Genomic DNA, 10,205 nt, shown 5'->3' with positions numbered 1-10,205 from the left:
AACCACCCTGTTTGAGCTGGATTAACCCCCCTCTTCCTACGTGTGCTGTAGCAAATGTTGCCACTGCTGTGACTATGTCATGCCATTCCACCACCCATGGTTGCACCACAATCCTGAATCCAGCAGCAGCCAAAAAGCAGAGCCAATGTCATGCGCTGCACAGTGGGCGAAATGGAACCAAAAATCGGACTTAATTGAACGCGGCTGGTTCCCTGGTATGAATAATAGTGTTTCTTATGTAAAATAATCCGGGGAATAGATTGGTGATGGTTTCATCCACCGCACGAAACGGTAGAGAGTCCATTTTGCCCCAATTCCCCATTTTTCACATTTTTTTCTTGAAAATCGGTCTGTATTTAGAGCGGATGCTTTATGCGGCCTTCCAAAATGCACTTAACTTATGTGAAAATGTCCCAGGAATCCACTAAAAATAACCACGTGCACCGCAAAAATCATCTAGAGTCCATTTAACCCCAATTACGCTATAAAAGCATTTTTGGCCGTTTTCAAATGTTAGGTCAGATTTAAAAAATCTTAAAATATTTTTATCGTAAAGATCAGACAATTTTACATAAGAATGACAATTTGCACTTGATAGTTTGACACATTTATGTTGATAAAAATAAAATGTATGTGAAAGGCAGTTTATTCTGCGTTTGGGAAAATTGGCCCAAAAGTGATTCTTCAATCTTTTTATTTAGTTTAGTTTCTATATCAACATAAATGTGTCAAACTTTCAAGTGCAAATCGTCATTCTTATGTAAAATTGTCTAATCTTTACGATAAAAAAATGTTCAGATTTTTAAAATCTTACCTAACATTTGAAAACGGCCAAAAATGCTTTTATAGCGGAATTGGGGTTAAATGGACCCTAGATGATTTTTGCGGTACAAGTGGTTATTTTTACTGGATTCCTGGGACATTTTCACATAAGTTGAGTGCATTTTGGAAGGCCGCATAAAGCCTCCGCTCTAAATACAGACCGATTTTCAAGAAAAAAAATGTGAAAAATGGGGAATTGGGGCAAAATGGACCCTTTGCCGTTTCGTGCGGTGGATGAAACCATCACCAATCGATTCTCCGGATTTTTTTACATAAGAAACACTATTATTCATACCAGGGAACCAGCCGCGTTCAATTAAGTCCGATTTTGGGTTCCATTTCGCCCACTGTGCGCTGCTCCAGTTCTGCTTCTGCTTGCCGGGCTTTGTCATAGAGCGGAACCATAACCTATGTCATGCACTGGTGCATTGGGCTAGACAGACATCCAAGCCTAGACACACTGTGCTGTAGCACGACTTGTGCGCCAGGGTTCTGGTGTTCTGGAAGCGTTTATCGAATGTCATGATGTGTGATGGAGAATTCTAGGTAGGAAGAAGGAAAATCGCTAGGATAAAAACATTACTGTGATTTTTTAGAGTTGGTTGTTGAATCCAGTTTGAGTATTTTTTTAATGATTGTTTTTTTTACCATTACCAAATCATAACCAAAGTGTGCCGTTAATCAGGGTAACATTATTAGGATTTCAATCTTTTTTTTGAGAATTTTTTCAACTGGTTGGGCTAGTATCAGGCTAAACAATAAAAGCATATCAAATCGATGTCTATTTTTGCCTTCCTCACCTTACTGAGGAAAGGCTATAAAATCACTCGAAAAATGAACTTCTTAATTCGACCTCGTAGACCCACCTTCACGTATACCTATCGACTCAGAATCATGTTCTAAGCAAATGTCTGTGTGGATGTGTGTAGGTGGGTGGACAAAAAAAATGTCACTCGATTATCTCCGGACTGGATGAACGGATTTTGACCGTATTAGTCTCATTCGATCCGTCTTGGGGTACCATAAGTCTCTATTTAAAATCAGCAAGTTTAGTTAAGTACTTCAAAAGTTATGCTAAAAAAACGATTTTGGCGTATGTCCAGAAGATTGTAAAAAGGGTGGTTTTTGCAAGAAACCCTATCATGTTATAAATTTTCAGAAAGGTATTAAAAATACCTTTCCAATGAGCCCAAAAAATTGGAGATCTGACAACCCTATCAAAAGATATTAGCACTTAAGTGTTATTTATACATTTTTTGGAGGCCGGATCTCAGATATTTCAGTAAAAATGATGTCCGGGTCCATCATGCGACCCATCGTTAGTTAGATTATCGAAAGACCTTTCAAATAAGCCTAAAACATCAAGGATCTGACAACCCTATCAAAAGATATTAGCACTTAAGTGTTATTTATACACTTTTTGGAGGCCGGATCTCAGATATTGTGTAAAAATATTGTCTGAATCTTCCATGTGAACTATCGTTGGATAGGTATTTTTATCAGACCGTGCCGATGAGCCAGACAAATTGAAGGTCATCGAACCCTACCAAAAGAAATGAGTAATAAAGTTGATTTGTTAAACATGTTAAGAAAATGTTGCTTTTTTTACTGAATGTATTGACTTTATGAATGTGAGAAAGGCACCAACCACCTAAAGGTGGATTAAGTAACGTTTTTTAATTGAATTTGCAGCCTGGAATGTTGATAAGATAGAAATTTGATTTCAAATGAAAAAAAAAAATGGGAAATAACGTAATTTTTATAAAAAAAAACATTAATAAAATTTTAAAACTCTGCCATTTTCAGTTATTCAACTGGAAAAAATGTTGGAACATGTCTTTTTAAGGAAAATTCTATAAAGTTAATAAATCTACATTAACCTAGAAGGGTAATTTTTAAATTAAAACGAAATTCATCATTTAAAATTTTCGTGTTTTTATAACATTGCAAGGTTATTTTTTAGAGTATAGTAATGCTCTACAAAATTGTAGAGCAGACAATTACAATAAAAATGATGCATAAACATAAAGGCTTTGCTTATAACCATCACGAGTTATTGTGATTTTACGAAAAAAAGTTTTAAAGGGGTCGTACCGCCCCTCCGTCGCGAGATATCGAAAAACGGTCCATTTATTCGTGATCAATCAATCAAATATATTTATTTATTTTGAATCATTAACTTCAAGGCAGAACTTTTCTGAAAATATTAGTGTTTATTAGTTCAGATTAAAAATTCTACTTAGGTTGGTTTTTTTTTGCGACTTATTTGTATTTTTTTTGTTTGCCTGCATGGTTGTGAACACTTACAATTGTGGCATTCAAAATGTTTTCAAAATGTTTTTTTCAATTCGGTGTATTCATAGATTGATTTAAATTTCTAAATAAAAAAATAGTTGAAACCCTTAAAACAACTGATTTTTCATTTCATTGTCTCATTCACTCACACCATTTTTCTTAATAGGGAAGACTACTGTTTTTCGGACCTTCTACTGGATTTTTCTGAGGCAGTGGCGGGCCGGAACTAAACTTTGATAAAAGTTGATGAGTTAACAATTTAATAAACTAGTTCTGCAAATCAAGTTCATATATTTTGATGATAAGTTAGAAATATGAAGATAACTTTTAAAGATATATTTATTTCATTTATTTTTATTTTGAATGGCATACACATTTTTTGTCATGTTTTTGTCGATTTGATTCTTTCCAAAAACACTTTCTGTGTTGTTGTGTACATTTATTCAAATATTTTATAAAATACAAGCTAACCCCGACAAACTTCGTCTTGTCATATTTTCACTTCTTGACGTTTTTAGCCTCCTGTGATCAACATTTGATTTTACGCAACTTTTTCCATACAATCTGCCGATCTTCCGGAATCGGTTCCGGAGTGGCCAAAGTTGTCAATCTTTAGCGTAAGAACCTTCCTTGGGCTTATACGAACGCAACGCAGCAAAGTGCGCTCCGGTCCGACTTTCCGTTATCAACTGATGCGCGTTCGAACAAAACCGTCGAAATTTTTTATATATATAGATTTTAAATGATTTCAAACATACACAAAATTTAAATACTGTAAGAAACTAAATATTGCATAGTTTTCAATTCGTTGTTCTTCACAAATCCATATATTTGTAAATTTCCCGTGAATTTCCGAAATTTGAGCAAAAGTATTCGTTTTTGATTTTTTTGGAAAGAAACTCATATTATTTTATCAATTAAATAATATAATTCATCATATGTATATGTTGGCTGACATACCATGCAGTCAATAACAAAAAAAAAAGCTAGAAATCGCATTCATGACGAAAAAACTTTTGATAGAAATAGATAGCAAATCTGAAGCAAATAAACCCACAGCTGCCATGAAAACATTATTTGATTGTGCTTGAAAATGTCTGACTAAAGCCTTATAACAGTGATTTGTGTGAAGTAAATCAAACACGAAAAGTTAGTTAGTTTTTTTTTCATTTTGTTGAAAAGCTGAAACCAGTAGGAATTGTTTAAGAAAAGTTATTTGTCATGAAAAACATAATTTGTGTATTTTTTTATTGTTAGGCCGTTGCAAATATTTTTTTAACTTTATGTCCCTTGACTCTGATAAAAAAAAAATAAAAAAAATATAAAAATTGAAATAACCAGCCACCAACATTTGAATTAAAAAAGTGATTTAAAGTGCATTTTTCACCTGCCCGGTTGTTTTGCAATCATAAGTTTTCGTAATATCCAAGTATTGAAGAATTTTTTTTCGGAAAACATTGGAATTCACAAAAATTGAAAATATTTTTGATCGATCCCAGACATGCTAAATATGATTTTCAACGCAGGAAAATGCATTTCTAATTGTTTTCAGTTGGTTAACCTTCTATTTCCTTTAAAATTTTGAAGTTTTTTGAAAAAATATTTTTTTGCCCCCTGAGTTTTCGAATCGATTTTGAAGGGGAGAGCGACATAAACTTTAAAATATATTTGCAATGGCCTTATTTCAACAAACCACAATCTCTCAAACTGGAAAATTTAAATGAAATTTTATAATTGTAAAGTATGGATTGGATTTTACCGGACTGTCAAAACACTTTGATGTAAAAATATTTCTCATCAAAAAATACTAGAGATATGTTTTGATTTATTTTACGATTGAGCTTATACAACTAGAAAAAAATAATCATTTTTTTTTGTAGTTTTATAATTTTTTACATGCAGTCAACTTGTAATTTGATCTTCCCGAGCAGACGGAAATAACTTCAGAATAACATTTTTTGATGTTTAAAAATACTAGGCCAATAACATTTTATGTTATTTATAACAAGATTTGTTATTCGTTGTTATGATTTTTTTGTTATTGGATTGTTATTGCAATAACAGACTCATAACATTTTCAGTTATTCTTCGAACAAATCTTTGTTATTATTTTTTGTTATTTTAACAACTAATCCGATCATCCCAATAACAGTTGGAGGTATTCTTCCATAACAAAAAATGTTAGTCCAAAGTTGTTTTGGCTTTCAGTCCATATCAGATCAATAACAAATTTTGTTATGATAACATAAACTGTTGTTCAATTCTTATGCAAAAATTGATTTTTCAAGAAGAATCCATAACACTTTATGTTATTTTAACAGTATTTGTTATTGAAAAGGCATGAATTTAGTTATTACCGTCTGTTCGGGTTCACACTTATTTTAACCATTAAAATCGCCACCCTATAAAATTTTGTTGCAAAATATTAATCAGAACCAAGATCAGAACAATTCGGGAAATCGGACTTTCTAGCAGCGACCATTATTTTTAGTATGGTTAGTAGGGTGGGTACGGATTTTCAAAAGTTCTCAGATCAAGTTCTGGTGTGGTTCCTCTTGTAGGGCATACCCATAGGGACTCTCAGGCCAAATTTCAGCTCATTTGGTTGAAAACTGGCTTGTCTCAAGCGAGTTCAAGTTTACATGGGATTTACTATGGGAAATTTTGAATTTTCGTTCATTCGCTCCTACAGGCCTGGGGGAAACATGTAGAAACTTCTAGGATGGCCAGAAATGAGCGGAATCGTCTGGAGAACAACTTTCCCTAAGAGATCAGGTCGATTCGTTCAACCCCCATCGAGCTCAACGGCAATACATCCGGGGTTTTCGGAACCAACGGTTTTCCCCAGAAAAGCATCGAATTTTCCTTAGCATGCTATGAATGCTTGATGAACAGCGCGACGCCACATGTCAAACAGCTACCACGTGGGCTAGCATCGCCTATAAAAAATTACTTTTTATTACTTTTTGAACCATAGAATTAAAATTTATGGTGATCCTGATGCTATTTAGCTGTATTCTAAACCTCCAAATAAGAAAAAAAAAGTTATGGTGCAAATTTTACAATCACGTGGTAGCTGTTTGACATGTGGCGTCGCGGTGTTCATCAAGCATTCATAGCATGCTAAGGAAAATTTGTTGCTTTTCTGGGGAAAATCGTTGGTTCCGAAAACCCCGGATGTATTGCCGTTGAGCTCGATGGGGGTTGAACGAATCGACCTGGTCTCTTTGAGAAAGTTGTTCTCCAGACGATTCCGCTCATTTCTGGCCATCCTAGAAGTTTCTACATGTTTCCCCCAGGCCTGTAGGAGTAAATGAACGAAAATTCAAAATTTCCCATAGGAAATCCCATGTAAACTTGAACTCGCTTGAGACAAGCCAGTTTTCAACCAAATGAGCTGAAATTTGGCCTGAGAGTCCCTATGGGTATGCCCTACAAGGGGAACCACACCAGAACTTGATCTGAGAACTTTTGAAAATCCGTACCCACCCTAATGGTTAGTTTATTAATTTTTCAGCTTTTTTAAAAAAAAAATTCTCGAAAACGATGTTTTGAAAAAAAAAATAAATATTTTGTCTCATTCATTTGTTACCATAGTAATCTTTGAGTGATGAATAGAGAGGATGCGTAGCGTGATTTTTGAATGACCCCACTTTGTTTACATCTACATCGAGAGTGTCATTTTACGATGTTGCAGATAAATTCCCTGGCTGATTTTAGCAGCTCTTCCTGTTCTAGCGAAAAAACATCGCTCATTCTAGCGAAGCTGATTAGCTGATCCAACAAACTGAGAAGGTTTTCACTAAAACGGTAGTTTTTCAAACGGAATCAAACAATACAGACAGCTTCTGGATGGATACAACCACATCGACTCCATAAACAACAACATTCGTTATTACAAAAAAAGACAATCTCGCCTTCAACTTTCTTAAGATTTCTTGACTTCAAATCCAAATTCTCAAAAGCCACAAAATTTTCATTCATGAAAAAAAACAACAATTTTTAATGATCGATAACAACGGATCTCATATATTTCGATGAAAACGTTGTCCGGATCTTTAATGCGACATGTCGTTGGATAGGTAATCAAAAGACCTTTCCAACGAGTTCAGTAGATTGCAGGTCTGACAATCCTATCAAAAGTTATATGTTGGTAGAACACTGAAAGTTCCGCCCTTGTGTAACTATTTTGGATAGCATTACCCTCTAAATGTGAGGAAGGCAACAACCACCTAAGGGTGGATTAAGTAACGTTTTTCTTGTATTGTTCGCATTTTTACAAAAAATAAATTTGTTTCAGTGCCATTTTTCAATTAAATAATTTATTCTGAAAATATTTAAAATGAAATTGTAAGAACAAAATTCCACCCAAAAAAAGTCTCAGTCATTCGCTGTCCCAGTGTTAGTGCCTTAGTTCAAAAAATAATTGTTCTTAAATGGATTATGAAAAACAATTACAGCTGAAAGCAACTCCAAAACTATGTTATGTACAGCAAAAGTTGAATTGAATTGAAAATGGATATGGAACAAAAATATTTATTTGAACAATATATTCATGCAACATCCAAATAATACGCAATATTTTATTGCTAAATCTATGAAGACATAAACGTGGATATTTAATCTCAACCTTTGCTTTTTTCAATTTTGGCTCTTAACTTGTTCATTCGTTGTTTTCATCCTGATGGGCCAGTCATAAACTTATTTTAGAAAGCCGTCGCGGTCCGGATGAAATGGCAGCACGAGCCGGAGGTTGGGCGAGCCTGAGTTTAATCAACACATCGTCGCCGTCGTGCTAACTTGTTCTACGTGCATTTTGGGCCAAATTGAGATAAGAACGCCATTTTGTGCAGCTCACAATGCCTCATTTTTTGACCTTCACAGATCCCCAAAATTCGATTTCAAACAGTTGTCGTCCAGATAGCGTTGGATTCGGACGTGCTTGTTGAAAGAAAAGTGAAACAGTTCAAGGTCGTTGTGCTCTATGAAATAACAATGGAACCCCGAAGATTGTTTACGCTGAGGGTACATTTCGGAGTAGGTTCCCGGAAACCGAAGGATGAGGAGATATTTCAGTTCTTCCGGAAGCAAGGATGGTCCAGCTGTGATTTGAGTGCTATGTACCGAGAGGATCATAGCCTGTACGTCCGGTTCAAGTCAGCCAAAGGAATGGAAAAAGCCTTTTCCAGGTTTGGTCCGAAAACCACGTTTTTGTACAGCGATGGAACGGAGGCAGATGTAACGGTTGTGGAGGCTGGAGGTGTATCGAAGTACGTTCGAGTTTTTGGATTGCCACCGGAAGTTGAAGATGGTCGGATTGAGGAGGTTTTGGGAGAATATGGACCGAGAACGTTATCCGGAGGAAACGGGATTCCCAATTTGGAGTGGCGTTCGAGGAGTATTTATGGAGGTTAAGGAAGCAATACCGGCTCAGGTCAAGATTCAAGGAATAAGCGCTCGAATTTACTACGACGGAATGAGCAACAAATGTTTCGTATGTGGATCGAAGGATCATTTGAAGGCTGACTGTAAGGTTAGGGGAAAAATGCAGGAGAAACCGATTGATTCGTCGCCTAGGGAACCCAGCTCATTTGCAAGTGTGTTGGCTAATAGTTCCGCGTCTTCCCAGTCAGACAAAGCAGTGTCTGATGGCTCAATGGTGCAAGACGATAGAAAGGCTACTTCAGAAACAGCAATCACTAGTGAAGGCCTGAAGGGAAAACCGAATGAAAGAAAACTTCCATATAGATTTAAGGGAGGAAAGATCATAATTGATGAAGAGTTCACAAAATATTGGGACGATCGGGATGAAATGGTCCTAGAAAGAAGGGCAGCGGAAAAAAGAGACTACTTAATTCACAAGGACAGCAATAATTATTGGAAAGAGTTTATGAACTTATGTATGTAAATATTTTAAAAAACGAAACTATTGGCACTACGCCCCCCGGGGCATGGCCTTCCTCTAACGTGGGATTTCTGCTCCAGCGCCTCTGACGAGACAGGAGAAACCGGGACCGACGTTTTACTTCACCATCCGAAAGAAGCTCAGTGGATAAGGCGGGAATCGAACCCGCGTCTCATAGCATCATCGGGATCGGCAGCCGATTTTAATATTTGTTAATAAAAAGTCTTTTTATGAAACAAAAAAATCCTGAGATATTCAATGAAAACCAAAAGAGCTCCGAAAATTTTTGTCACTTTTCATATGAAAGAAGTTTCAATCTTGTCGTGCTATCTTGTCACTCCCTAAAAATTGATGTAAGTGCGACAAAAGGCAAAGGGATTTCAGGTCAGAACGCGTTTGACGCACGTACAAGTTAAACATTTGTAATTATAACTCGGGACTCCAGCAACCAACTTTAACCAAACTTCGGGACAATGCACAGAATGGTCAGCCAAACAAAATGTGTTTGTTGTTGTTTACATTGCGTGCTCTCGTTTTTGTTTATTCAAGGTTCAAACATGAAAACGCGTTTTTCTCGGAACGCCGAAATGGCGGGTGCGACAAGATAGCACGACGACGTCAACATGCCATTTCTGGCTGATTTTGTCGCTTATTTCTTGAACATGACTGTACGTAAATTTTCGAACGATTGACGTTAAATCCCCTTGAATATTTCTTTGATATCATTTTAAATGTAATTGTTACTTAGAAATGATAAGTGCTTTTACCCATAGTCACCCCACTGACGGTATGTTAAATATATTATGATGTTTTTTTTTTTCAATTTTTTTAAATCATTTGATTATTTGATACAGTTGTTTATCTCATTTGAAATTATTGTTCACGCATGATTTCCCCCCAATTAATTAAACATTTTCTTTGATCAATGAAATTGCTACACCTCCAGGTTATTAAATCGTTTTCCATGCACCTTTGCCCCAAACATTTACGATGTAAATGATCCCATTTTGACGGAAGTAAATGCATCAACGGGAGCAAAAAAAAAGTATTGCCAGAAGTGAATAAAACTGAAAATTAATCCCCATTCCGGATGGGCGGCGGCGTCGCACGAAAACCAATTAGCACCTGGGCGCGCGCACGTTACACGTTGATTGAAAAACACGCAAATTAATGTGCGTAAGTC

This window comes from Culex quinquefasciatus, chromosome 2, assembly GCF_015732765.1.
Source record: "Culex quinquefasciatus strain JHB chromosome 2, VPISU_Cqui_1.0_pri_paternal, whole genome shotgun sequence".
NCBI classification, from domain to species: Eukaryota; Metazoa; Arthropoda; class Insecta; order Diptera; family Culicidae; genus Culex; species Culex quinquefasciatus.
This window is presented reverse-complemented; position numbering follows the sequence as displayed.